General features: G+C 38.3%; 1 protein-coding gene across 1 annotated transcript in view; it reads right to left on the bottom strand.

Annotated features, from left to right (window-relative positions):
• Positions 1-24,400, bottom strand: part of LOC127417945 (neurite extension and migration factor-like) — a 72,691-nt gene that overhangs the window by 7,765 nt on the left and 40,526 nt on the right. Inside the window, exon 2 of the mRNA XM_051658230.1 lies at positions 4,266-4,387. The gene's annotated coding sequence lies outside the window, so the exon portion shown is untranslated. The remainder of the gene's footprint in view (positions 1-4,265; positions 4,388-24,400) is intronic.

The raw sequence follows: 24,400 nt of genomic DNA, 5'->3' as shown, positions 1-24,400 counted from the left end.
TTTTGTTGAAATATACTGAAAAACTTGTACAAAGACCAAGGACATTTATTTTAAAGTAAAAGAAGTTACATTTGTTTACATGTTCATGTCCATTTTCTTTCTTCCCATTTTTAAATCAACAGTTTAAAAAATTAAGACAAATTTGCAGTTGAGAAAAATTAGAAGACTATAAGAGACAGGAGGCTAGTTTGCACAGAGAGATAGATTTGCTTGCTTTGAATAATTAGTCTACAGCAGCCAAGGCAGACAGAGTACATACTCAAGGGAACAATCAGGCCAGTGTGTCGGGAACAAAATAACCAACACGATATCCTATCCTAACACCTGCCTATCTCATTATGGAAAGAAATGGCCATAACAATAAAGAGGATATGGAGCCCACTTGAAGTACAAATTAAAGGAATAGTGCAGCTAAGAATGACTTTCTTTCTTCTGTGGAACGTAAAAGGACTTGTTAGGCAGAATGTTAGCCTCGGTCAACATTCACTTTTATGTAGAAAAGATGCAGTGAATGTGATTGATGACTTAGGGGTGAAATAATAATGGCAGGATTTTTTTATTTTTGTGTGAACCAAACCCTGTAATGTACTTCCCTTAACTTGCATAACTGTGTTCAGTGATTATGTCTTGGTTTAGACTTGCATGATCTCATAAAGCTGTCATGTCAGTGGACTCACTGAAGCATCATGTGGTGTTGATATAAGCAAACTAATTGGTTCTGAGATTGGAGGGTTAGATAAATTTGCTATGAATGATCAGAAACTTTACCATTTAGCCACCACATATGAAGACCAAATCCAAAATTAGGCTCATGGGTTAGGATAATGTGTTCTATCAGGTTACAACTGACTGTATCACATAAATTCTTGGGCAAGCACAGGCGAGCATATGGGGTTGTCCTGTCTTTTGGCAGGTGGTAGTGCTCTCCAGCATCTAACCTCTGCCAGGCTTCATGCAAAACCGGTGAACATCCTCTGCCTTGTATGAGCAGTATGACTGGGGTTAACTCGCACAAGAGAAGAGGGAAAAATATGCCCAAATGGGATTCTTGTTTACCAAAGATTCAACTCTAGGGTGCATATTATCCGCACATGTGGCCCTGAGCCACTCACAACCCTCAATATCTACATTACTGTACGAGGAACACAGATGGTGAAATTGGTTCAAAAATATGATTATGGGCTAATTTTGCCTTTCAAATATGATCTTTTTAGGCTAATTGTCAGTGGAAACTTGAATTGTAAGTACTAGAATACTTGATCTCTGTCTTGAATTTCAATTTGACCTTTGACTTGAGCCAGTGGCTCAATTAAACAGTACCTCCGAACAGCTCTTTTTTCATACATCTTAAGAGACTGATGCTTCCGACTGTCAAGCTCCAAAATAACAAAATTGAAAACGACAAAATTTTATTTTTGGGTGAACTATCCCTTTAACATTCCCCCCTCTGATTTGAACTGTTCCTGGTTCTAAGGTAACTTAATCATGTTTGGATTTATTCTTTCAATTTAGTTCTAAATATTGGACAAGTATACATTGTGCCCTTTAAAGGGATAGTTCACCCAAAAATGAAAATTCTCTTATCATTTACTCAACCTAACGCCATCCCAGATGTGTATGACTTTCTTTCTTCAGCAGAACACAAAGATTTTTAGAAGAATATCTCAGCTCTGTAGGTCCATACAATGCAAGAGAATGGTGATCAAACCTTTGTAGCTCCAAAAATCACATAAAGGAAACACAGAAGTAATCCATAAGACTCGAGTGTTTAAGTCCATGTCTTCAGAAGGAATATAATAGGTGTGGGTGAGAAAAAAACAAAACAAATTTAAGTCCTTGTTTTACTCTAAATCTCCACTTTCATTTTTACATCTGAAAGTCACATGTGGTACCGGTTTAGTTTCACTTTCACATTTGAAAGTGAAAGTGAAAGTGGAGATTTAGCAAAAAGAAGGACATAAATATTGTTATCATATCACTTCAGAAGATATGGATTTAAACACTGGAGTCATATGGATTACTTTTATGTTTCCTTTATGAGATATGTGGAGCTACAAAGGTCTGGTCACCATTCACTTGCATTGTATGGACCTACAGAGCTGAAGTATTCTTCTAAAAATCTTTGTTTGTGTTCTGCTGAAGAAAGAAAGTCATACACAATGGGATGGCATGAGGGTCAGTAAATGATGAGAGAATTTTGGGGTGAACTATCCCTTTAAAGTTTATAGACTAACCGCATTCACTTCCACTGTCAGTGCCTTACCGTAACCATGTATTTATACACTGTCGACTGAACTTGTATTAAACCCGGAACATTCCTTTAAGATGCTGTCTTAAGTTAAAAGTCTGTCTGAATGGCCTCTAAGTGGGTGGTTTTAGGCCAGAATAAGCAGCAATACGGACCAGTCCATTTGCCATTTAGTCAAAAGCAAGACTAAGTCATACGGCTGACTAAAAGCATTTTTTGGCAGCTTACAGGTGCCCCCTCCACCCATTCATCTTGAATTATTCCACAAAAGTACATAAATACCTGAGTTGAGGAAAATACTGTAGCATCATAGGAGAACCATCAGCTTAGAGACATAAGTCCAGTCCCTAATGGTCTCTGGCATTTGTGAATGGAGGCGAAATATCAATTTATCTGCACCGGGTGTTGGTAATGAGAGCAGAAGGAACTGTTGGATGATTCATTGGCCCTCCACCTAAACCGCCTGTGATCCAGAGCTCAATGAATCTGTTTTTCATTCGCTGAGAGTGGGGCTTCCTGCAGTACTTACAGTATCTGTGTGATTGTGACACTACGGCTGTTCGAAATCCCTGAGCTGGAATCTAGAGGAGTCTGGTTATGATAAACTAAAGGTGGCAATGCAGCTGACAGGACCTGAGTTACAGCACAGAGGAGATACCTGCTCTGAGAGCCCAGTGAATAAGCAAATCAGTGATCCTTGTCTGCAGATTAATGCTGAAAGAACGCACAAAATGATTGACAAAATGATTGATTGTTTGTTGTTTAAAGAGACTAGTGCTGTCACAGAGATCGGTGAGATATCTCACAACACTTATTTTATTAATATCTTTCAGGGAGTAGGACATTTGTTTTGCATACCTTTCCATGAAAAAAAAAAAAATCACTTACAGTACCTTTAACTACTATGTACTAACATACAATGTATTTGTGTAACTACATCTTGTTCTGCAAAATTCCCACAAGATTCATATGTGCTGCGACTGAGGTTGAGATACGTGTAGGTTTAGGAGTAGGATTAGGGTTTAGGGTAAGGGTTGGGTTAGGGGTAAGGTTAGCCGTGTAACAACAGATGTAAATAAATGCAGGTACTTTAAATGTAAGCACGATGCAACAACACATATGCACATAATAAGTTAATTGTATCAAATGCTTAAGTACACAGTAGTTGAAGACACCTAATATAAAGTGGGTCCACTAAGGGGAATGTTCTTTGTTTAATAGCTGTTCTGTCCTGTTCTGGGTTTAGTAGCTCCGTCAACAGCATATGAGATATGCTGTTGATTACCACAGGAAATTCTGACTTTTCCCTCAGTTTGTAAAAACAAACTAAATCTTGTTTATAATAATGCACTTACAATGGAAGTCTATGGGGCAAGTTTATACAGTATTTTTCTTAATGCTGAAAGTTTTAAGGGGGAGTTTGGGATAACCTGTTAGAACACACAATCATTATTTAAGCAACTGATGCTAGTGCTGCCAAACTTACACACCTCTGCTTTAAAGCACTACAAAACAATTTCTCTGTATGAAAATGTGCGTTACTTGAACTGAAGAGTTATCATACTTTCAAGGTAGGACTACTATTCCAGGCGGATGAACTAGTTATGTGTTTCTGATTTAATTAATGTAAGTTAAGTTTACTCCATGTTAACAGTGCTTTACAGACAATTACATCACATCCATTTCTTGTAAACTTGCGTGTAAAATGTGCTACCGAATTTAGCGACATGGTCATGACAGGAGTTGAAATATTAGATACAACTCACTAACAAGGTCTGAAGGCCGTTTTATTACACCAGTCTCATGTTACAGCATATAGCTAACGTTTATACTTTTTAAACAGTGTGTATTTTAGCGTTTATCCTGGTGCAGTGTCTTGCCCCATAGACTTCCATTGTAAGTTTGTTTCTGTAAGCATGATTTTGTTTGTTTTTACAAACTAAGCGACAAGTCTCAATTATTTTGCACCCGGAACATTACTGAGGTTGCAGTAAAACACTTAGGTTGGTTTTCTTACCCGTCTGGTCCAGTTCATTGGTTTCTGTTGAGCCCAAATCTTGCAGGATGACATGGGTCTGTTTCCTGTCCATCAATGGGAGGATGATCTGCTTGAGAACTGCATCTTTGTACCCATTTTACCTACATTAAGAAACAGAGACAAAATCAATCTATGTAAAACACGAAAACTATTGTGACAACAACATTAATGTATGGAAAAGAGCAGCTTGAATATTCTTCAAAATTCCTTTTGTTTTCCACCGTAGGCTAAAAGTCATACAGGTTTGAAATCACATTTTGCATTAACTATTCCTTTAAATAGTACATTTACAGTACACGAATTCACTGCAAATAGAAAATCCAGGTTTCTGTTGTACCCAAATAGCTAAAACAGATCAAGGGGTAACAATTTCTCTCTTTTAAACTAAATGTATCACAAAACCAAGACATTTACAGTTTGAACTTCAAAGCTGCAAGGCGTAAGCAAGAACCAGAGCTTCCATCACCACGGCAACTGGATGCAACAATCTACTATTTTAGGCTCAGTTTAACACCCATATTACAGTTGTTATCCCCTGCAAACTTTGTATGTATATATAGTGCTCAACATATTTGTTTATGGTAATTACTTCAAACACTCACTCATCATGATTTTTTCCTCTCAGGCATAAATAACTGGGTGATTATGAACTGATTTACTGACAAGTCACACTATAGATGTTGGCTGGAGTAACAATAACAGTATTTATCATTGAATTATTACCATAACAGATTTTTACAGCAGTGTGTACAGTGAATATATATATATATATATATATATATATATATATATATACAGTATATAGAATTTTGACAATACCTTGCAATGATTTTGATCTAAGATTATATTGTTTTAATTTTATAAAAAAAAAAAAAAAAAGATCATATCAATGAAACACAGTACATACAGTAACAATTATAATGAACAAACATTAAGGGCTCAAATTTACTTAAATATTAAGGGTTCAAATTTACTTTCTGTCTTAAAGTGACAGTGCACCCAAAACTGAAAATGTTCTCATCATTTACTCACCCTCATGCCATTCCAGATGTGTATGACTTTCTTTCTTCTGCAGAACACAAACAAAGATTTGTAGAAGAATATTTCAGCATGCAAGTGAATGGGTGCCACATAATGGCTTCATAAAAGCAATCCATAAGACTCGTGTTTTAATCCATATCTTCAAAGTGATATGATAGGTGTGGGTGAGAAACATCCTGGTTACTTTCGTAACCTCCATTCCCTGATGGAGGGAACGAGACGTTGTGTCAATGTAGTGACACTAGGGGTCACTCTTAGGAGCCCCAAACGCCTCTGATTTTGAAAAAGGCCAATGGGAATTGGCGAGTGGAATTTGCATGCCACTCCCCCGGACATACGGGTATAAAACATCGAGTGAGTGACAGATAGGGAACAGAACTATACTGAAGTCCTTTATTGCTTGACATTTTTCTCCCTGCCCAGTGGGGGGGCGATAAGCATGAAGAATGTGAATCACCAAAAACACAAGAATATAAAAGTTAAAGTGGAGATTGACTGAGCAGGGAGGAGAATTTATAGTAAAAAGGACTTAAATATTGATCTGTTTCTCCCTCACATCTATCATATCACTTCTGAAGATTAAAGATTAAAGCACTAGAGTCTTATGGATTACTTTTATGCTGAATTATGTGATTTTTGGAGCTGAATATTTTTGGCACCCATTCACTTGCATTGTATGGACCAAAAGGTCTGAGAAATTCATCTAAAAATTATAGTGTGTGTTCTGCAGAAGAAAGAAAGTCATACACATATGGGATAGCATGAAGGTGAGAAAATGATGAGAATTTCTGGGTGAACTATTCCTTTAAGTCGTAAATGGTTTACAAGATGCTTGCAGCAGAATATAATATTATTTTTTGATAATTAATGTGTGCTTAAACATCTAAAAACAAATAAATAATACAGGGTTCAGTAATCGTTCTGATGGATTTAGCGAGTAATTCATTACACGCATTCAAACCAATAACTCTGTAAACAATTTATTTAAAGAACCGGCTCATAAGCATTATTCAACCATGAATCAGACTTGCTGTACATTTCTTTTTGCATTCCGCCAGCGAAGACACCACAATACAAAACATTGTTTATGTATGTCTTTGCATTATTTAGTGGTACCCAGGACATTTTCTCTCATCAAATTCAATTGCCAGCTCATAACTCGGGCAAAAAACTATAATTTATTTTGCAGCGGCGCTGTTGTTTCAATAGCAGAAAAGTTGAAAAGCAGTGGCAGGAACACTGGCGTATAGCATAACACACTGCAGGACACTGCTGTCACTGCGTGACATGTCATGTCAATGTGTATCTGGATAAACTAGCACCTATTATTACATCTTTTTGACATTTAGACTAGTGACAGATCGATATATCGGCCAGGCTGATTAATCGGCCGATATTTGGCCATTTTGTGATTATCGGCATCGTCCGATAGTCATGTTCGCTTGGGCAATTAACAGAAGTGTTAACATTCCCTTGCATCAGTTCTAGGCCTGTTGCGATTATTAAATAACCGTCTGATCATGGTTACGTGATCTAACAGCGGTTATTTGAGATAACCGAGATTATTGGGCATTCGAATTCCAATCACATTTTAATGCCCAAATAAGAACATTTTAAGCAAATATACTGTATAAATGCTATGAATGGCGCATTTGTGTGTCATTCAGTTGAACTCTGAGTCCTAGCGTCATTGAGCCGCACCGTGGACATCAACCAAATTCTGTCCGAAAGAGCGCGTGAACGGCTTCTCAAATGCTATAATGCGTGCGCTGCCAGCAGAGGCTCAAGCCAAACTCCGGCGAAAATATAACTGAACAAGTGTAAATTGTGACAGTGAACGCAAAATGCTCTGGCTTCACTTTAAATGATCGTGTAATGGCAAATATTCCTGGTTCATACACGCAGTGACAGAGGAGACGCATGCTTACTCTATTTCTGTGGAGTGATAAAGTGATTAAACGAAATCTCAAAGGATTTGTTTCATGAGAAATGACAGCTGGTGCCAGACAGGCTGTTTTGAGTATTTCTGTAACTGCTGATCTCCTGGGATTTTCATGCACAACAGTCTCTAGAATTTATTCAGAATGGTGCCAAAAACAAAAAACATCCAGTGAGCGGCAGTTCTGTGGACGGAAACGCCTTATTGATGAGAGAGGTCAAGAGAGAATGGCCAGACTGGTTCGAACTGACAAAGTCTACGGTAACTCAGATAACCCGCTCTGTACAATTGTGGTGAGAAGAATAGCACCTCAGAATGCTATTTTGAGATGTGGGCTGGCACAGTTTTGGCAGCATGAGGGGGACCTACACAATATTAGGCAGGTGGTTTTAATGCTGTGGCTGATCGGTGTATGTACAAGTACTGTGTATAAGGTACAATGAAATGCTTGCTTGAAAGCTTCTCCACAGACTACAGACAAGACAGGATACAATAGATAATACAATAAACAATCAAAATAATTACCAAACAATAAAGTGACAGTGCAAGTGATTTGGAGAGATCAGTGCAAAGTCAAGTTGCAAAAGTGACAGTGTAGAGAGTCCAGTATCAAAAAAAAGCTATCCCTGAATCTAGTGGTGTGAGTTCGAATAGTCCTGAGCCGCTTACCAGAGGGCACAAAAAAAGAATAGTGCCCGTGCAGGGTGACTGTGGTCTTCCATGATGCACTTTGCCTTTACAAGGCAGCTTGTGGTGTAAATATCCTGTACTGCTGGTAGCTGTGTGCCAATGACTTTCTGGGCGGTTTTAACCACCCTCTGTACGGCTTTCTTATCCTGTATGGAGCAGCTGCCAGACCAGGATGTAATACACCCTGTGAGGACGGACTCCACAGCACACCTGTAGAAAGTGGTGAGGACTGTAGTGGACATCCTGGCTTTCTTCACACACCTGAGGAAATAAAGGTGTTGGTGCGCTTTTATGATGATAGATGCGGTGTACTCAGCCCATGTGAGTTTAACAGTGAGGGTGACTCCTAGGAATCTGAAGCTGTGGACCCTCTCTACAATGTCCCCACCAATGTAGATGGGTGCATGAACCGTATTCTGTTTCCTGAAGTCGATCACCAGCTCCTTAGTTTTACTGACATTGAGATACAAGTTGTTGTCCTGGCACCACTCTGCCAGGAGCCTCACCTCCTCTCTGTAGGCCGTTTCGTCATTGTTGGTGATCAGACCCAAAATTATGGTATCGTCAGCACATTTTATGATAGTGTTGGAGCTGTGACTGGCCACACAGTCATGTGTGAACAAGGAATACATCACCGGGCTCAGGACGCTTCCCTGTGGAGTGCCAGTGTTGAGGATCAGTGGGGAGGAGGCGTTTCTGCCAATCCTCACACTCTGGGGTCTGTTGGTGAGGAAATCCAGGATCCAATTGCACAATGTGGCATTCAGTCCCAGATCTAGTAGTTTTTGGATCAGCTTGGTTGGGATGGCAGAGTTAAATGCCAAACTATAATCCACAAATAACAGTCTTGCATAACAGTTTTTATTGTCCAGGTGAGCCAGAGTGGTATGAAGTGTGTGTGATCTGGCATCCTCAGTGGATCTATTGTGGTGGTAGGCAAACTGCAGTGTGTCCAAAGTGTCTGAGATGGTGTTCTTAATGTGTTCCAGAACCAGCCTCTCAAAGCATTTCATTGCAATGGAGGTTAGTGCCACTGGGTGATAGTCATGAAGGCAGCTATCTTTGTTTTTCTTTGGAACAGGTATAATGGTAGTGTTTTTGAAGCAGGTTGGCACAGTTGAGCTTTTTAAGCTTGTAACAATGTAAGTTGTAAGAATTGGTTTCCCTTGAATTCGTGAGTGTGAATTTGAATTGAATAGGTCACGCCTCCCACAGGATGTTGAATTGTGTTTCTGAAAATACCTAATTTGTTAATGTATTTGAAATATTTTTTTCTTTTCTCCCCAATTTGCAATGCCCAATTTCCAATACGCTCGTGTCCTCGTGGTGTCGTAGTGACTCGCCTCAATCCGGGTGGTGGAGAATGAATCTCAGTTGCCTCCGCATCTGAGAATGTCAATCTGCACATCATATCACGTGGCATGTTGTGCGCATTACTGCGGAGATGTAGTGTGGAGGCCCACGCTATTCTCCGACGCATCCACGCACAACTCACCATGCGCCCCACCGAGAGTGAGAACCACACATTATAGTGACCACGAGGAGGTTATCCCATGTGACTCTACCCTCCTTAGCAACCGGGCCAATTTGGTTGCTTAGGAGACCTGGCTGGAGTCACTCAGCACACCCTGGATTCGAACTCATGACTCCAGGGGTGGTAGTCAGCATCAATGCTCGCTGAGCTACCCAGGCCCCCTCTTGAAATATTTTATTAAAAAATACACTTTAATAGATTTCTTTGAATTTCACTCCATTTTAATTCTACTTCATTAATTCAGCTACTGATTTGGAATTTAATTTAATTCTGAACGGCACACAACCCTGTGACAGTTCAGGTCTTTATTTGTTTATTTAGTTGTTTTACAGATCAGATTGTTCCTCTCTTCTCCTATAAAAAGCCTCTTGTTTCGCAGATATAGCTGCTCAACAGATTTCTCTCACTGAAGTGACACCTCAGGGGCCGACACGCTCGTATCAAGCAGACTGGGTGATTTCAGGCGATTGGTCTTCTTCCTCTAACGGTCTCTCTGCTGATGAGATCCAGTGAGGTGTTAAAAGTTGATTAGGTGTCTAAAGGTCATATACCTGAAGCTGTCACTATCCCAGAGGACTGCAGTCACAGACTTAATGAGCCAAATCCTGCTGTATTTACTTAATGGAGCCCCAGCACATTGCTCATAAAGGCCCGGAGACAAACCACAGTAGCAACAAAGATTACTGACTGAAAACAGCTGTTGCAATCTTGATCATGTTGCTAATCTGAACCTTATGCAATCATGTATGTGGTTACAACAGTATTTAAGCAGGGCTCAACAATAAAGATTTTAACTGTAATTCAGTCATTCAGATTTTTAATTGCCATACCAACATTTTCACTGGCTCCACCATATATATAAATTGCCATTTTTATCAACATATTTTTAGATGTGTCAAAAAACATATACAGTATGTATTTCATTAAATGTGAAGTTTTCTTTACAAAAGAACAAAACACTATAGCAAAGTCTTTCTAGCAAGTCAGTCCACTGTCAGCCATTTTTGGAACGCTCTCGGGAGGCTATTTCCAGTCGTGACAATGCAGCTCCTATCTACTTGAATGGGGAAAGACCGAAATCTCAGGACATATTTCAAATCAGCAATAAAATCTGACAAAACTGGTATCGTAAATTGTGCTTCTTTACCTCATATAACGCTAAAACATGCAATTTTCCCAACTTGTATAGCATATGCACATATGCATTAGTGAGCTGATTGACAGGTAATGTCTGTATCTAAAAGGTGATTGGCTCTTTTACCTGTAAGGCGGGGCTTCCTTTCTACATCCGTTGGCCGTTGGGTGCTAGATTGTCTTGGTTGAGCATTCCAGTTTCTCCCATTCATTTTAATAGAAGTGTCCCATCTCTGCTAAATATTCTCTGACTATACTGGAACTCCATGTCAGCTATTTTAATTAAACAAATTTAATTCCATTATGAATATGATGTTTCCAACAGCCAAGACAAGACAAGACATTTTTACATTAGCCAGCTACATACAGTTTCCTTGGTGACATTTAAATCAGCACAATTTGCAACAACAATGTTCAAAACATCAAAAAAAAAAAAAAAAATACATTTAAGTTTGAAAGACATAAAAACACTAGGACCCTCTGATTTACATGAAACAGAAAATGCAGATGGAATCGCTAAATCCAGTCATAAAAATTGAATTAATTATAAAAACAGAATGTCAAGGTTTGAATGCACAATTAATCAAATTAAAATAGTGTGATCCACAAAGGGCTGATTTATACGTAATTAAAATAATATGTAGTCTGCTTGTGCTGTGCGCTTCAAAGTGAATGCATGTAGCTGTTCAAAGCTGAAAACATCACATCATTAGCATCATGCGTGCTCAGTGTATGTGTAATTGCAGATGACAAAGAGCAGAGCCATTATCCACTTTTAAGTGCACAGAAGTGCTGTCAAATTACAAACTGAAATACAAAAATGTGTTGAATTTAAGAAGAAAAAAAAGCACGGGCTGAGTTCACGTGGTCTCTCGTGTTTTAGCATTCGAATGTGCGGTTTTTTTTCTTCTTAAATTCAACGAATGTTTGTATTTCGAATTTACACTGAGCACGCAAGATGCTAATGATGTAAAAGCGCATACTGCTGCTGATCGGAAGCGACGGTTTATAAAAAAAGTACTTAAATATTGATCTTTTTCACACCAAAAGCGATCATTTCGCTTTAGAATACATTAATTTAACCGCTGGAGTCATGTGGATGACGTTTATGCTGATTGTCTGTGATTTTTGGAGCTTCAAAGATCTGATCACCATCCACTTGCATTTTAAGGACCTACTGAGCTATTTTTCTATTTTTCTTCAAATGTGTTCTGCAGAAGAAATAAAGTCATACAGCTCTGGGATGGCATGAGGGTGAGTAAATGTCATTTTTGGGTGAACTATCCCTTTAACAAGGTGCTGTATAGTTTTTATGTATTCATTGCGCCCTCTTGTGAACAAAAGAAACAACGTCAATAAAAAAAACCACATATACATTTTGGTCAATAACATTTTAATTTAATTTGAATTTTGATAATATTAAAGGTAAAAATTTAAATTTTGCTTCTCAGCCCAGTAGACAACCCTAATGCAAAGCACATGCAGACTTATTATTTATATGAGAACCTACCGCCAAATACACACACAGATACTGAAATGTCTTCACTCAGTTTTCTGCCAAAGTAAAAGCTTCACTTAAGCAGACATGCAAAATTGAAGACAGATATATTTTACTATATAGATAAATGCCATATTCAATGTACTATTGCTACTACTAATAATAACAACAATAATAATAACAATATTATATAATAATTATATTATACTTAAGATTATATATTTAATCTCACAAGCACGAGTGCTGTTGTACTGAACACAAGTTTTTATTAATGTTTAAACTTCTACTGTGATGCCCTGTTGTGCAGCATTTAATTTGTGATAACACATTAAAAAAAATTATGCAACGAAAGTAATCATGCTTCTTGACCCGTATATAAACCCGTATATAAACACTTATTTCCTACCATTGGAGCAAGTACATTTTACTTTGTGTTTTTACGAGCCGTGTCAGTAGGGGGCAGTCAGTGTGCCTCATCACACCTCAAAAGCAGCACAGCCACAGAATGAGAGGTGATCACACAGGACACTTTCTTGGAATAATTTTTTTTTGGGCATTCCAAATTCCCAATTTGGAATGCCCAATTCCCAGTGCACTTTTTAAGTCCTCGTGGTGGCGTGGTGATTCGCCTCAATCCGGGTGGCGGAGGATGAATCCCAGTTGCCTCCGCGTCTGAGACCATCAACCCACGCATCTTATCACGTGGCTTGTTGAGCGTGTTGCCACGGAGACATAGCGCGTGTGGAGGCTTCACGCCATCCACCGCGGCATCCACGCTCTACTCACTACGCGCCCCACCCAGAACGAACCACATTATAGCAACCACGAGGAGGTTACCGCATGTGACTCTACCCACCCTAGCAACCGGGCCAATTTGGTTGCTTAGGAGACCTGGCAGGAGTCACTCAGCACACCCTGGGATTTGAACTAGCAAACTAGCGAACTCCAGGGGTAGTAGCCAGCGTCTTTTACCACTGACAGGACATGTTTTTGACAGCTGGACGAAACACAACAGAATGAAGGGATCTCGAGATGCGATTTCCAAAGTTGACATCAAAAAACACGCCGTTTATGACAAAATGCAAGAACGTGCCCTGTAATGACAAAATTATTTGACAAAAATAACATCAATGTTCTGTATTGGAATATGCTGTGAGCATCTGTATAGAACAATTAATAGAACAATTAATTTTAAACAAAACTGCATTATTTTCATTTGATTCAAGTTTGAATTAAACGCAATAAAAGGGTCCAAATCTGAAATGCAATGATCATACATCTCATCCAGGCTTAATGTTGTGTTTGTTTGATCACATGTACAATTAATCAAGCACAGGAGCAATTAAACCGCAGCGATCAGTGATCCTACACGAACATGTTACGTCCTGTAGATTTATTAAACAGGCTCAGGTGTTCAATCAATGTCAACAATGTGTCACACAACATTGCTTTGACGCATTATTGCTCAATGTGATCAATATTTTTTTAACTGCCGTTTCTTTGTTCAGCTTTCTTTTTGTGCAGCTTCTTTGTAACACTTTAAAGAAGCTGTTTTTAATGGTGGAATTTACTAAAGCAAGCATCAGTATTCCAACCATTCATTTACCCAAGTTTTACCTAAACCCCCAAAAATGTACATTCTCTCGTCATTTACTCACCCTCAAATGTTGTTCCAAACCTGTAAGACTTTCCTACCCCTGTGAAACACAAAATAAGATTTTTTGGCAGAATGTTAGCCTCAGTCACCATTCACTTGTATTGCATTTTTTCCCATATAATGAAAGTGAATGGTGAATGAGACTAAGATTCTGCCTAACATCCCCTTACCTGTTCCCCTATTTTGGAAATTGACAGCCCCTGGTCACTAAATGCTTTCGTTGTATGGAAAAGAGCAGTGTGAACAATGTGAACAACACTGAACATTTTGTGTTCCACAAGTCATTTGGGTTTGGAAATACATGAGGGTGAGTAAATGATGACAGAATCTTCATTTCGGGTGAACTATTCCTTTAAAGAACAATGCAAATGGTTCTGCTGGCCTAAGACAACAGGGGGAAAACGCATTAAGTTTAATGTTCAACTAACATCAATGTACTGCCGATGTACTCTAGGGACTTTCTTAAGGTCAAACGTGCTTGACTGAAAGTGTGTGACAGTGATAAAATTTACTCTGAAAAAAATGTGTCAATTTTTCCATGACGGGCTACTGGTCATCTCTGTTCATAATTGATCATCAGCTTCTGGCCTGAGACTCAAATCTATCATCTTGTCTCCAGAGACAAAGGTTCTTCATTAAACTAGAGCTTTTCTCTAGTGACTTCTGACCTGGTAGAAGCCTTGTCTAATAAGTCTTTTGTTAGGCATCTGACATGTCAAAGGATCACTGGAAATAGTGCCATTTCAGTTAGGATGCTGTCTTGGAAGGTAACTAGCTATGTAGGCAGTCGATATAGTTACTATATTTACCAGGGTTGCAACACTGTAATATTAATAAAAAACAAATCATACATTTTAGACTGTGTTTGATCTGTGATCTTTAAAATTTGATGTGATGGGAGTAGAAAGAAAATTGGAAAAACTCTACAATAAGTTTCTAGTTGTTAACATTAGTTAATGCATTAGGTATCATGAACTAACAATGAACACAGCATTTATTAATTTTGGTTAATGTTAGTTTAAAAACACAACTGTTTATTGTTAGTTCATCCTGCAATAAAAAATGTGAACCTATACAACTCTCAATAATATATATATATATTTTTTTATTAGTATATGTTGAAATTAACATTAACCAAGATTAATTATATGATGCTGTGAAAAAAAAGCTGTAAAAGTATTTGTTCAATGTAGCTAATGTACTGTAGTTATTTAATGCTTTACAAATGGAACCTTATTGTTAAGTGTTTTTAGAAAATGGTTAATCATGACATTCATATTAGGGCTGGGTATTGATACAGATTTCTCGATTTGATTTGATTCTGATACGCAAGCTCTTGATTGAATTCCATTGTGATTCATTTAGGTGTAATTCAAGTTATAATGTCCATTATGCTTACATATGAAAAATTTCTCAGCTTATGCTGTAAATTAACCAGGGAATACTTCTAACTTGGAACATTATTTAAAAAATCATTAAAACAAAATTAACAACTGGGCTCAAACTTTGCATTTGCTATTTATGTAACTGATATAATAATCATTACAATCAAAACTAAAGCACTTGTTAGTAAAACTAAAAGATCAATTTTGGGATTTTAAAAATCAATTTCTGGAATGTTCAAATGAAGATCACGCTTAATTGGAAAATCAATATTTTTACCCAGCCCTAATTCAGATGTACTCCATGTCAAATCTTTATTCCACAAAAGCTGTTATGTATATTAAAACAATGCAGAAATGTTCATATACTGCTTAACTTCAATATGCCTCTATATTTATAATAACAGCAGGACTCGTGTGAAAGCGTGAAGAAACCAATGATTGTCAAGAAAGGTAAATCAAAATGAGTTATCTTTTATACTTATAAAAAAACACTAATTCATGTTTAATCCTGACATTTGCAATCTGTGACTTTTTTAAGCAGAGCTCTGTACTGACTAACACACATATTACAGTTGATAATTAAAGAAATAGCCATTTTAATAAACCCCGGTGAAACCCCCAAGTGTGCTGGAGCAGGTCTGTCCACAGCCTGCCAATTAGAGGGAATTTTATTGGAGCCGCTGCGTCTGAAGTGTGATTGGAATAACAACAATTCTCCAAATGGCATATTTCATCCTGCTCTTCACGGCATGGCACAGGGTACGGAATGCAGCTGCGGAAATTCTGGTGCAAGGAGGCTCCCTGGCAACGCAAGAGCCAGAAAGAGCGAGCTCGGATGAGTGACACGCTCTCTCATATCTGCACTCCAGGGAAATAACCCCATAATCCAGCATGCACTATTACATTGACAGGCAATGGGCTTCATCCACCGAGGATACGAAAGCCCCCCTTTATGATTAAAATATCAGGAAAAGTAACAAAACCAGATTGACGCACTAATCCCAGACTGTGAAAATCAGCGTACGCACACTCACCACACACGCATCGGCTGGGGCGCAGCTGACAGTCACCGGCTGCATGAGTGATTTTAAGAGATGTGGCACATGTGCTCAAGGAGCTCGAAGGACGTCTGTCGTCTCAGTGTTTACCTGCTGCTGCTGACACGGCCTGCGCAACCTTTTGTATCTCTGCACTTCTAACGTGCCGTTCCTGGCTTTCCTCATTATCTTTTGAACATTTTGCAAGCGACAAGGAGAAAACAGAAAAGGTATCGCTGGTAGTGTACAGGCCACAGTAACATCGACTCATTCAAAATCGGTTTAATATTAAACTACTGAGAAATGCAAAGCTTTTACAGTCGCCTTTTGAAATCTTTAGTTCTGCCACACATCTCTGACTGAAGCTGAAGTCAATGTGAAATCTAAACTGACCCTTTTTAATTTAATAATGCATGTTCCTGCTTTTACTGTGCATGATTCATAAATGTGCACCAGTGTTTGGGAGTTCTTAACTAAAAGTAGTTAAGCTACTAACTTAATTACAAGTTTCAGTAGTGTGACACTATTTCAACTATTTTCAAAATATACCTTATTCACGCTAGCACCATCTTTGATTTTTAATGGGAATGACAACGAGGCTGTGTGGGATAGACTTACAGTCTCTTCAATGGGCTGTACTGCAGTTTAAAGTGTTTTTGGATCATTCCATGGACAAAACATTGATAAAATATCTGTCCAAGAACACGAAGTATACAAAGAACTCCAGACAACATGAGTTGTGGAAAACCAGATGTGATCTAGGAGCTTTATAGAGCTTTATACCGTTCATGCCATTGAAGAGACTGTAAGTCTATCCCTCACAGCCTCGTTGTCATTCCCATTAAAAATCAAAGATGGCATTAGCGTGAATAAAGTTAAACGCTAGGTTATATTTAGCGTTGGGAACTCAGAATCATTTTAGTGGGTCAGTTCTTTCAAATGGTTAGTATAAATGAACTAGTTCACAACAGAGGTCTGCATGGGCCTTAACATGAAACCCGAACCCGACCCTACCCGAGACCGTACGATACCATCAGATTATAAGCCCGAACCCAACACGAAATCACTCACTATCTTTATTATTTCTTCTCCTAGCAAGTACTGTTGCAATAGGCAATATTTTATATAAGCGCAACATTCGTAACAGTATTGAAACAGTAAACATACAGTTTTAATAAGGCACAGCAGCCCCTCAGTACACTAGAGCAGAACGAAAAAAAGCATCAACTTACTGTTTATGCGCTGAAACAATGCAACAGTCCCCTCTTTACAGCCTGAACTTATTCAGAACGTTGAATCTTTGTGACACCTGTGCTAAAAACAATCTAGATGCAGCGCAAAGAATGAAACAGAGTGCAGGTGTTTCGACATGCATTTTTTAAAATTTGAAATTCTTTTTAACTTGACATGGTGTTTAAACAGTGCCTGTTCTGCGCGAGATGCTGAAAAACAGCGAGACATGGCGTAAAAGTCAAAGACATTCGTCCAGCACGTGTTGACATAGGAAAACTGTCTGTGAGTGAGAGCACGTGCGTGAAACAAATTCGGTGTGCCTGTTTATTTTTTCATTAATCGCAAACCCGAACCCGAAGTCCTACTTGAAAAACAGACCCAGAACACGGCCCGAAACCCGTCGGGTTCTCGGGTCCCGTCGGGCCCAGGTCAGGTTGCAGACCTCTAGTTCACAAATGATTTACTGACTCACTTGTGCCCTGCACAGCATAAAAGGGACTTTGCCTTTTTATGAAGTAAAACACTTTCTGTTTTCAGTGGACTTGGCATGGCACATTAGGGGTGTAACGATCCATTGATCTGGATCGATGCATCAGTCAAATAACCAATGATGCAATGTCACTGATTCAATCCGTTAACATCAAAGTTTATTTTTTTAAGATGCATCTTTATTTTGACATTCTCATGACAGCCACGCCCGTACGTATTTCCATCAGGTGATTCAGCAACCTTATTATATTCATCTTGCTTTATAAGAGCTAAATATGCTTCTCACGTGGGACAGGGATGTGCACGGGCTGATTGAAGCAGATGGTGATCTGCTCGATCTTTGAGCACCCATCAACCTGGCTTCCCCCGAAATGCGAGCTCCGGTGACAGGATAGTGCAGAGCTGCTCACATGCACGATTTTATCGGGCTTCCCTTGATATCGTGGCGCATGTGACCCATTTGAATTCTACATAAGAATTTTCTATTTAACAGCACTATGGAGCAATTCAGCCATGTCAAACGGCTAGACAGCCCCAACATTCTGAACAGCACTGATGAGGGAAAGAGAAAACACCTGCCCTGCACTAGCATCAATTACAATCAATTTCACATCTAAACATCAACACCCTTACTAACAATTATCACAGTAAACTGTAACAGAATTTTTCAATACAACTGTGGAAGCTGTAGCCAAGAAAAAACATGGATAGCACATACTCTGCTATCGGAAACAAGTCGTGGGTGTGTAAGTATTTTGGATTGAAAGACTTGCTTGACTGTTGTAGAGATGACAAATTGTCAGTGTAGTGTTTCCCTCATTCCAAAAGGCAATGAGCTGTCATCAAACGATGGATGATCACTTGTGTGTGTGACTTTTTCTTTTTATATTATTTATCTGTATAAATTTTTTCAACAACTGAAGACCTTATTTTGTTGTGGATATTGCAATGTGGATACTGGATTTGCACTTTTCAGTGAGCTCAATTACATTTTCAAATTATATTTTGGTCGCATTTGTGAGATAAATGTAATACATTTTGTAAAATAGGCATATAATATCGAACACAGGCCCCTGAATCGACTCAAAATCACATCGTGGCAGACTTTGAGGTATCGGCAAACGTCGGATCGCTGGCTAAGAGAATTGATATAAAATGGTATTGTGATGAAAATTGTTATTTACACCCCTACGGCACAAATCTTAGGCATTTCCGTTGAAATCTGAGGCCGATAAATGTAAGTGCAGCAAAGTTCTAGCGGGAACACTAGCAGCTGTACATCATCGCACCATTAGCTAGGTAACTCCTAGCCAATCACATGTAAGCCATTGCTTTATTCTGCTCACAGTCTATCACATTGCTGTTTCAGCGTGCTAACACGGCAACCTCCACCACCCCACCACCACCAGTTGAGTCCCGTCCTGCACGGGGGTAGACTCCTCGCCCCTGCCTCCTATCTCCGGCAGGATATGACGGTTCCGAGTACAACTTCTTCGGACTGCCAGACGGGGTTTACGCCAAAGAGAGACATTACATTTCTGTTTTATATTCATCAAATAAATGTCATCTTAAATTTCACTCAAGTCTGAAAGTCTTCTGATAGAACAAGCTTCCTGTATCATATTCAGTCATATTCAAGTGTCAAGAGAGTGGCGACGAACTACTCTTCTTTCTAAATTAAAACTGTTGATCAGAACAAATGTGATCTTATTTAGTACATGCATGAAAATGATCTCAGTAATGAGCTCCAATAAGATTGAAGAGATATGATATGAAGCTTACAGGACGATTTTGTCAAATTTAGACAAAACAACACATTTACTATGAAAGAATTAATATAAACGCTTTAACAAAAACACAAGCTTCACATTTTGGTTCTTAAACCCTCCAGTACTCTTTCCAATAGACTTTCATTGTAAATGCATTACTGTAAACACCATTTTTGTTTGTTTTTACAAACTGAGGGACAAAATTATCATCTGTGCTAATCAACAGCCTGCTGTCAATGGAGCTTAACTTGTTTTTAACCTCATTTAAGAAACAAGTTTTTAACATGTCAGTCTGACGTGTTATACATTGTGGCGCATATCTTACATTGACATAAATAACTGCACTTAGCAGTGAGAGAAATCAGGCCTTTCCATGTTATGATGTGTGAATCAACCCACTGACAGTAAAGTCTTTTCAGTCGTGTCCAAGGGCGGTCATTTTTTCACCCAACTCCAGTTAAATCACTCACTGGAAAAAGGCGCTTGGCACACGAAATGTGCTGCTAAGCTGTCCCTGCACAGTTTGATATTATATTAGCATTACAAAGGTCTTCCCACCATCTGCGACACAGCGGGGGGGGAGGGGGGGGGGGGTTGGGGGATTGTTGTTTCTTCAAGAATGGGACACAGAATTGGAAGAGCTATATTTCTTCAACAGTGCTACTTGGAAACTGTAGCATGTCAAAGCTAATCATAATTTAAAGTAGTAAACAACTTTAACTACTAACCATAACCCTACATTATAAGTTACTAATATGAAGAAGCTGACTAAATCGAAGTTATTTAAGCAGTATTTATTTGCCACAAAATCAACGTGGGTGGCAATTATGGTGACATCATTAATCAGCATTTGAAACGATTAATTTACACGAAGTACCACCAATTAGGCATGGCACCGATCCGATACCTGGATCGGTATCGGCTCCAATACTAATGTTTTTAGACGGATTGGGTATCGGTCCAACGAGCCTGATCCAAATCCAATACTTTGTGTCAGTCATGTTCGTTACTGTCAAGCTCCAAAAATGATATAAAAGAACCTTACAAACAACAATAAAGTAGTTAATATGACTTGTGCATTTTATTCAAAGCCACCTGAAGATGTGCGATAGCTCTGTGAATAACAAAAGGCTGTGTTTAATAAGTAAATATATAAAATGCACACGCAGTGCCAGCACGCTAGTGAATGCTACTGCTCTGTTGACACACACACACACACACACACACACACACAAACACACATCTGCGACTATTTTTAGCCTTCACATTGTGTGCAATATTTGAGCGCCACTCATGAACATCTCAGATGTAGATGCTCAATAGTTTAGTTCACTTATAATATGCATTAAGAACGGCACCGGAGGTGTATTATACCAGAATTTGAATAAGAACCAAATTAAACTACTGTGAACTTGCCTACAAACAGACACATACAGGACTTCCTGCAGAGTTCAGAATGTCAAAATAAAAGCCAGAGGGTTTAAAAGTTAAAAGTGCACGATTGAGAAATATTACTGTTGTATTTAAAACTCTAAAAGTCATTAATAATAGTAATAATAATAATAATATATTATTCTTCTTATTATTATTATTATTTGTTTACAAATTATAACAATGTTTAAGGTGAATGGGTTCCACAGAATTGATATTTTACAATTAAACTGAACAAAAATGTAGATCTGAATCCTTTAAAATCCAGATACAAAATGAAAATATTTTGCAAAAAAAAAAAAAAAAAAAAAAAATGAAATCAATTCAACTGAACACTTGAATTGAAGACTGGAATTATTGTTAAGTTTGTTGCTACACTATCCAATAGACTAGTTAACAATTTCTTAATAAGCTATACATTTATACTGAAATAATGTTTACATATTAAAGAGTACCCCCAATTAGTTCCGCACAATAATGTAAATATATTCTAAACTGATTATGCAAAAAACAACAACACTGGTATCGGATCGGGATCATTATCAGCCGATACTGAGATTTCAGATATCGGTGCATCCCTACCACAAATACACAATATTTACATTCAATAAATATTGGTTTTATTTAATACAAATTTTAGAGATTGCTGTCTGCACACTGAAAAATTATCCAGACTAGTCAAGTCTACCAAAAATTTGCCATCTTTATTGTTTACAAAATTACATGGTGAAAAAAGTGCACAGTGCAGTGAAGTTAAAACTGAGCAAACATTTCAGCACATGGATTTCTTCAGTGCTCACGATGCTGCACTTTTATTTATTATAGCAATAAAACAACAAAGCATCATAATTTATAAAACTGAGCAGAAAACATAGTATTGAACTGCAATGTTTAACTAAATATTGTATATATTTTTTTATAATTATTGGGTAACGCTTAATAATTAGGTTCCATTTGTTAACATTAGTAAATGCATTAGGTATCATGAGCTAATATACAGTATAACATTATATATTTACAGTATTTATTAATCTTGGATAAAGTGTAAAACCTGTGCCATGTCAAATATGCGGATCACGGATGGTCCGCTGTGGCGACCCCAAATGGGAGCAGCCGAAAGAAGAAGAAGATTAATCTTGGATAAAGTTAATTTATAAAGTTAGTTTGTGTCATTCCAAAAAGTATAATGTTAATATAAAAAAATTTTAATTTTAAAAATATATTATTAAAAGTTTAAATTAACATTAACTATGATTAATAAGTCTTAATAACTGAATTAATTTCTATTGTGTTGTGTAGAGCGATGAATCAAAATAAAATCAAAATCAGCACATCACCTTGTACAATTATAAAAAAAAAATTTAACCATCCTTACTAACCACATTGCCAAAACCCCAATGAACACCACTGTAGTCACATATAAGAATACACCAAAAAAAAAAAGAAAATATAATAATCATAAATAATTAAAACTAAACTTCTCTCTCCAAAGCCCCTCCCCGAGAGTCCCCCAAAAACGTCTCTCCAAGCCCCATTTCCTATCAAACAAATCCCAAAACCCCAGCCTTCTACTTGACACCTCCTCAAAAGCTGCCACCCTCCCCATCTCCGCACACCACACTGGAAATGAGGGCGCTCCATCCGACTTCCATCCCATTCAAATAACCTGCCTACCAATCATAACACTGGTCAGAACCCAATTTTTGTATGTGTTTATCCCCCATATTGATGACCGCCCCATCATCCACAATACAGAGTCTGGGGCAAAATAACATTTGAGTGCCCAATACGTCACATATAAAACTCATATAAAACATATAAAATACATATAAAAACCAAAATTCTTGGATCTTAACACACCACCAAAAATCATGGGTTGTGTCTCCATCTTCTGATTGGCATTGCCAGCAGGTGGGTGTGTCTTTAAGACCAAGCCTATACAATCTAGAAGGGGTCCAATAGCATCGATGTAAAATCTTGAATTGCATAAGGCGCACCTTTGCATCTCTAGATGCAGAATTGACATTTTTTAGAATCGTAGCCCACACTCCCTCCTCCAATACCAAGTTTAAATCTTTCTCCCATAATCTCTTGTTAGAAGTTAAAGCTCCATCCCCCAGACTCTGAATTAGCAGGAAGTAATACACTGATGCCTCATGACCTTTTCCAAAAGCAGTAATCACCTCTCCCAGAGTATCTGCCGCTTTAGGGGGGTGTGTGCTTCTCCCAAAAACAATACAGAGCAGGTGGCACAGCTGTAAATACCTATAGAGATACTGAGATCTGGGAATCCCAAAATGTTGAACCAAATTTTCAACACTTTCAGATCTCAACACTCCGCTCTCATATAGGTCACCAAGCATATTAACCCCCTCACAATCCACTCTGACCAGCAGAAAGGGGACTTATTAATATATAATTTGGATTCTGCCATATGCTCGAGGCAACGTTTAAATAAATGTCCGAATTAAACACTCTAGACCCTTCTGTCCATACCGAGTAACTTATATATCTTAACTTCTCCGATTAGTTTGACAGAAAGGCTTTGCAATGGTGAAATAGAGGCAAAAACGTCCTGTTCAATTCAAAACCAGGGAGGGGCTCTCTCAGGTGGAAACGACCAATGAGCCAAATGTCTGCGACTGAATGCATAATAATAAAACAAAATCTTGGGTAGGCCTAGCCCACCTTTGTCAATCGGCCTATGTAACTTATTAAAATGTAATCTAGGACGCTTACCATTCCAAATGAAGGACTTTGCTATCAGATTGCTTGAAATAAGAGAGGGGGACATCTACAGGGAGAGATTGTAGCAGGTAGTTACACTTTGGAATACAATTCATGTTAATAACATTAACCTTCCCAATCATCGATAAATGTAATGAAGCCCACCTGCCCACATCGCTCGAAAACCTTTTTATTAAGGGGTCCAAATTAACTCTAACAAAATCAGACAAATTTGCTGGGAATAAAATGCCCAAATACTTAATGCCCTGTTTGGGCCACTGGAAGGCACCCGGCTGAAAAGCCATTACTGGACAGTACGCTGTCAGAGCCAAAGCTTCGGATTTAGACCAGTTAACTCTGTATCCTGAGAACTTAGAAAAGGAATTAATAATTCTGTCGAGGCAAGGCAGCATTGCTACTTTTAGTCAGTTACTCCACAACACTGGTCTTCACACATCCACAGAACATGAAAAAGGCTCTAGTTGCATTGAAATTGTTGCAACATCCTTTAATTCCCAGAAAGCAACCCACGTGGCATAAAATCAGCCCA

Source organism: Myxocyprinus asiaticus, chromosome 27 (assembly GCF_019703515.2).
Source record: "Myxocyprinus asiaticus isolate MX2 ecotype Aquarium Trade chromosome 27, UBuf_Myxa_2, whole genome shotgun sequence".
NCBI classification, from domain to species: Eukaryota; Metazoa; Chordata; class Actinopteri; order Cypriniformes; family Catostomidae; genus Myxocyprinus; species Myxocyprinus asiaticus.
The sequence above is the reverse complement of the archived record's forward strand: the minus strand, read 5'-3'. Positions and strand labels throughout refer to the sequence as shown.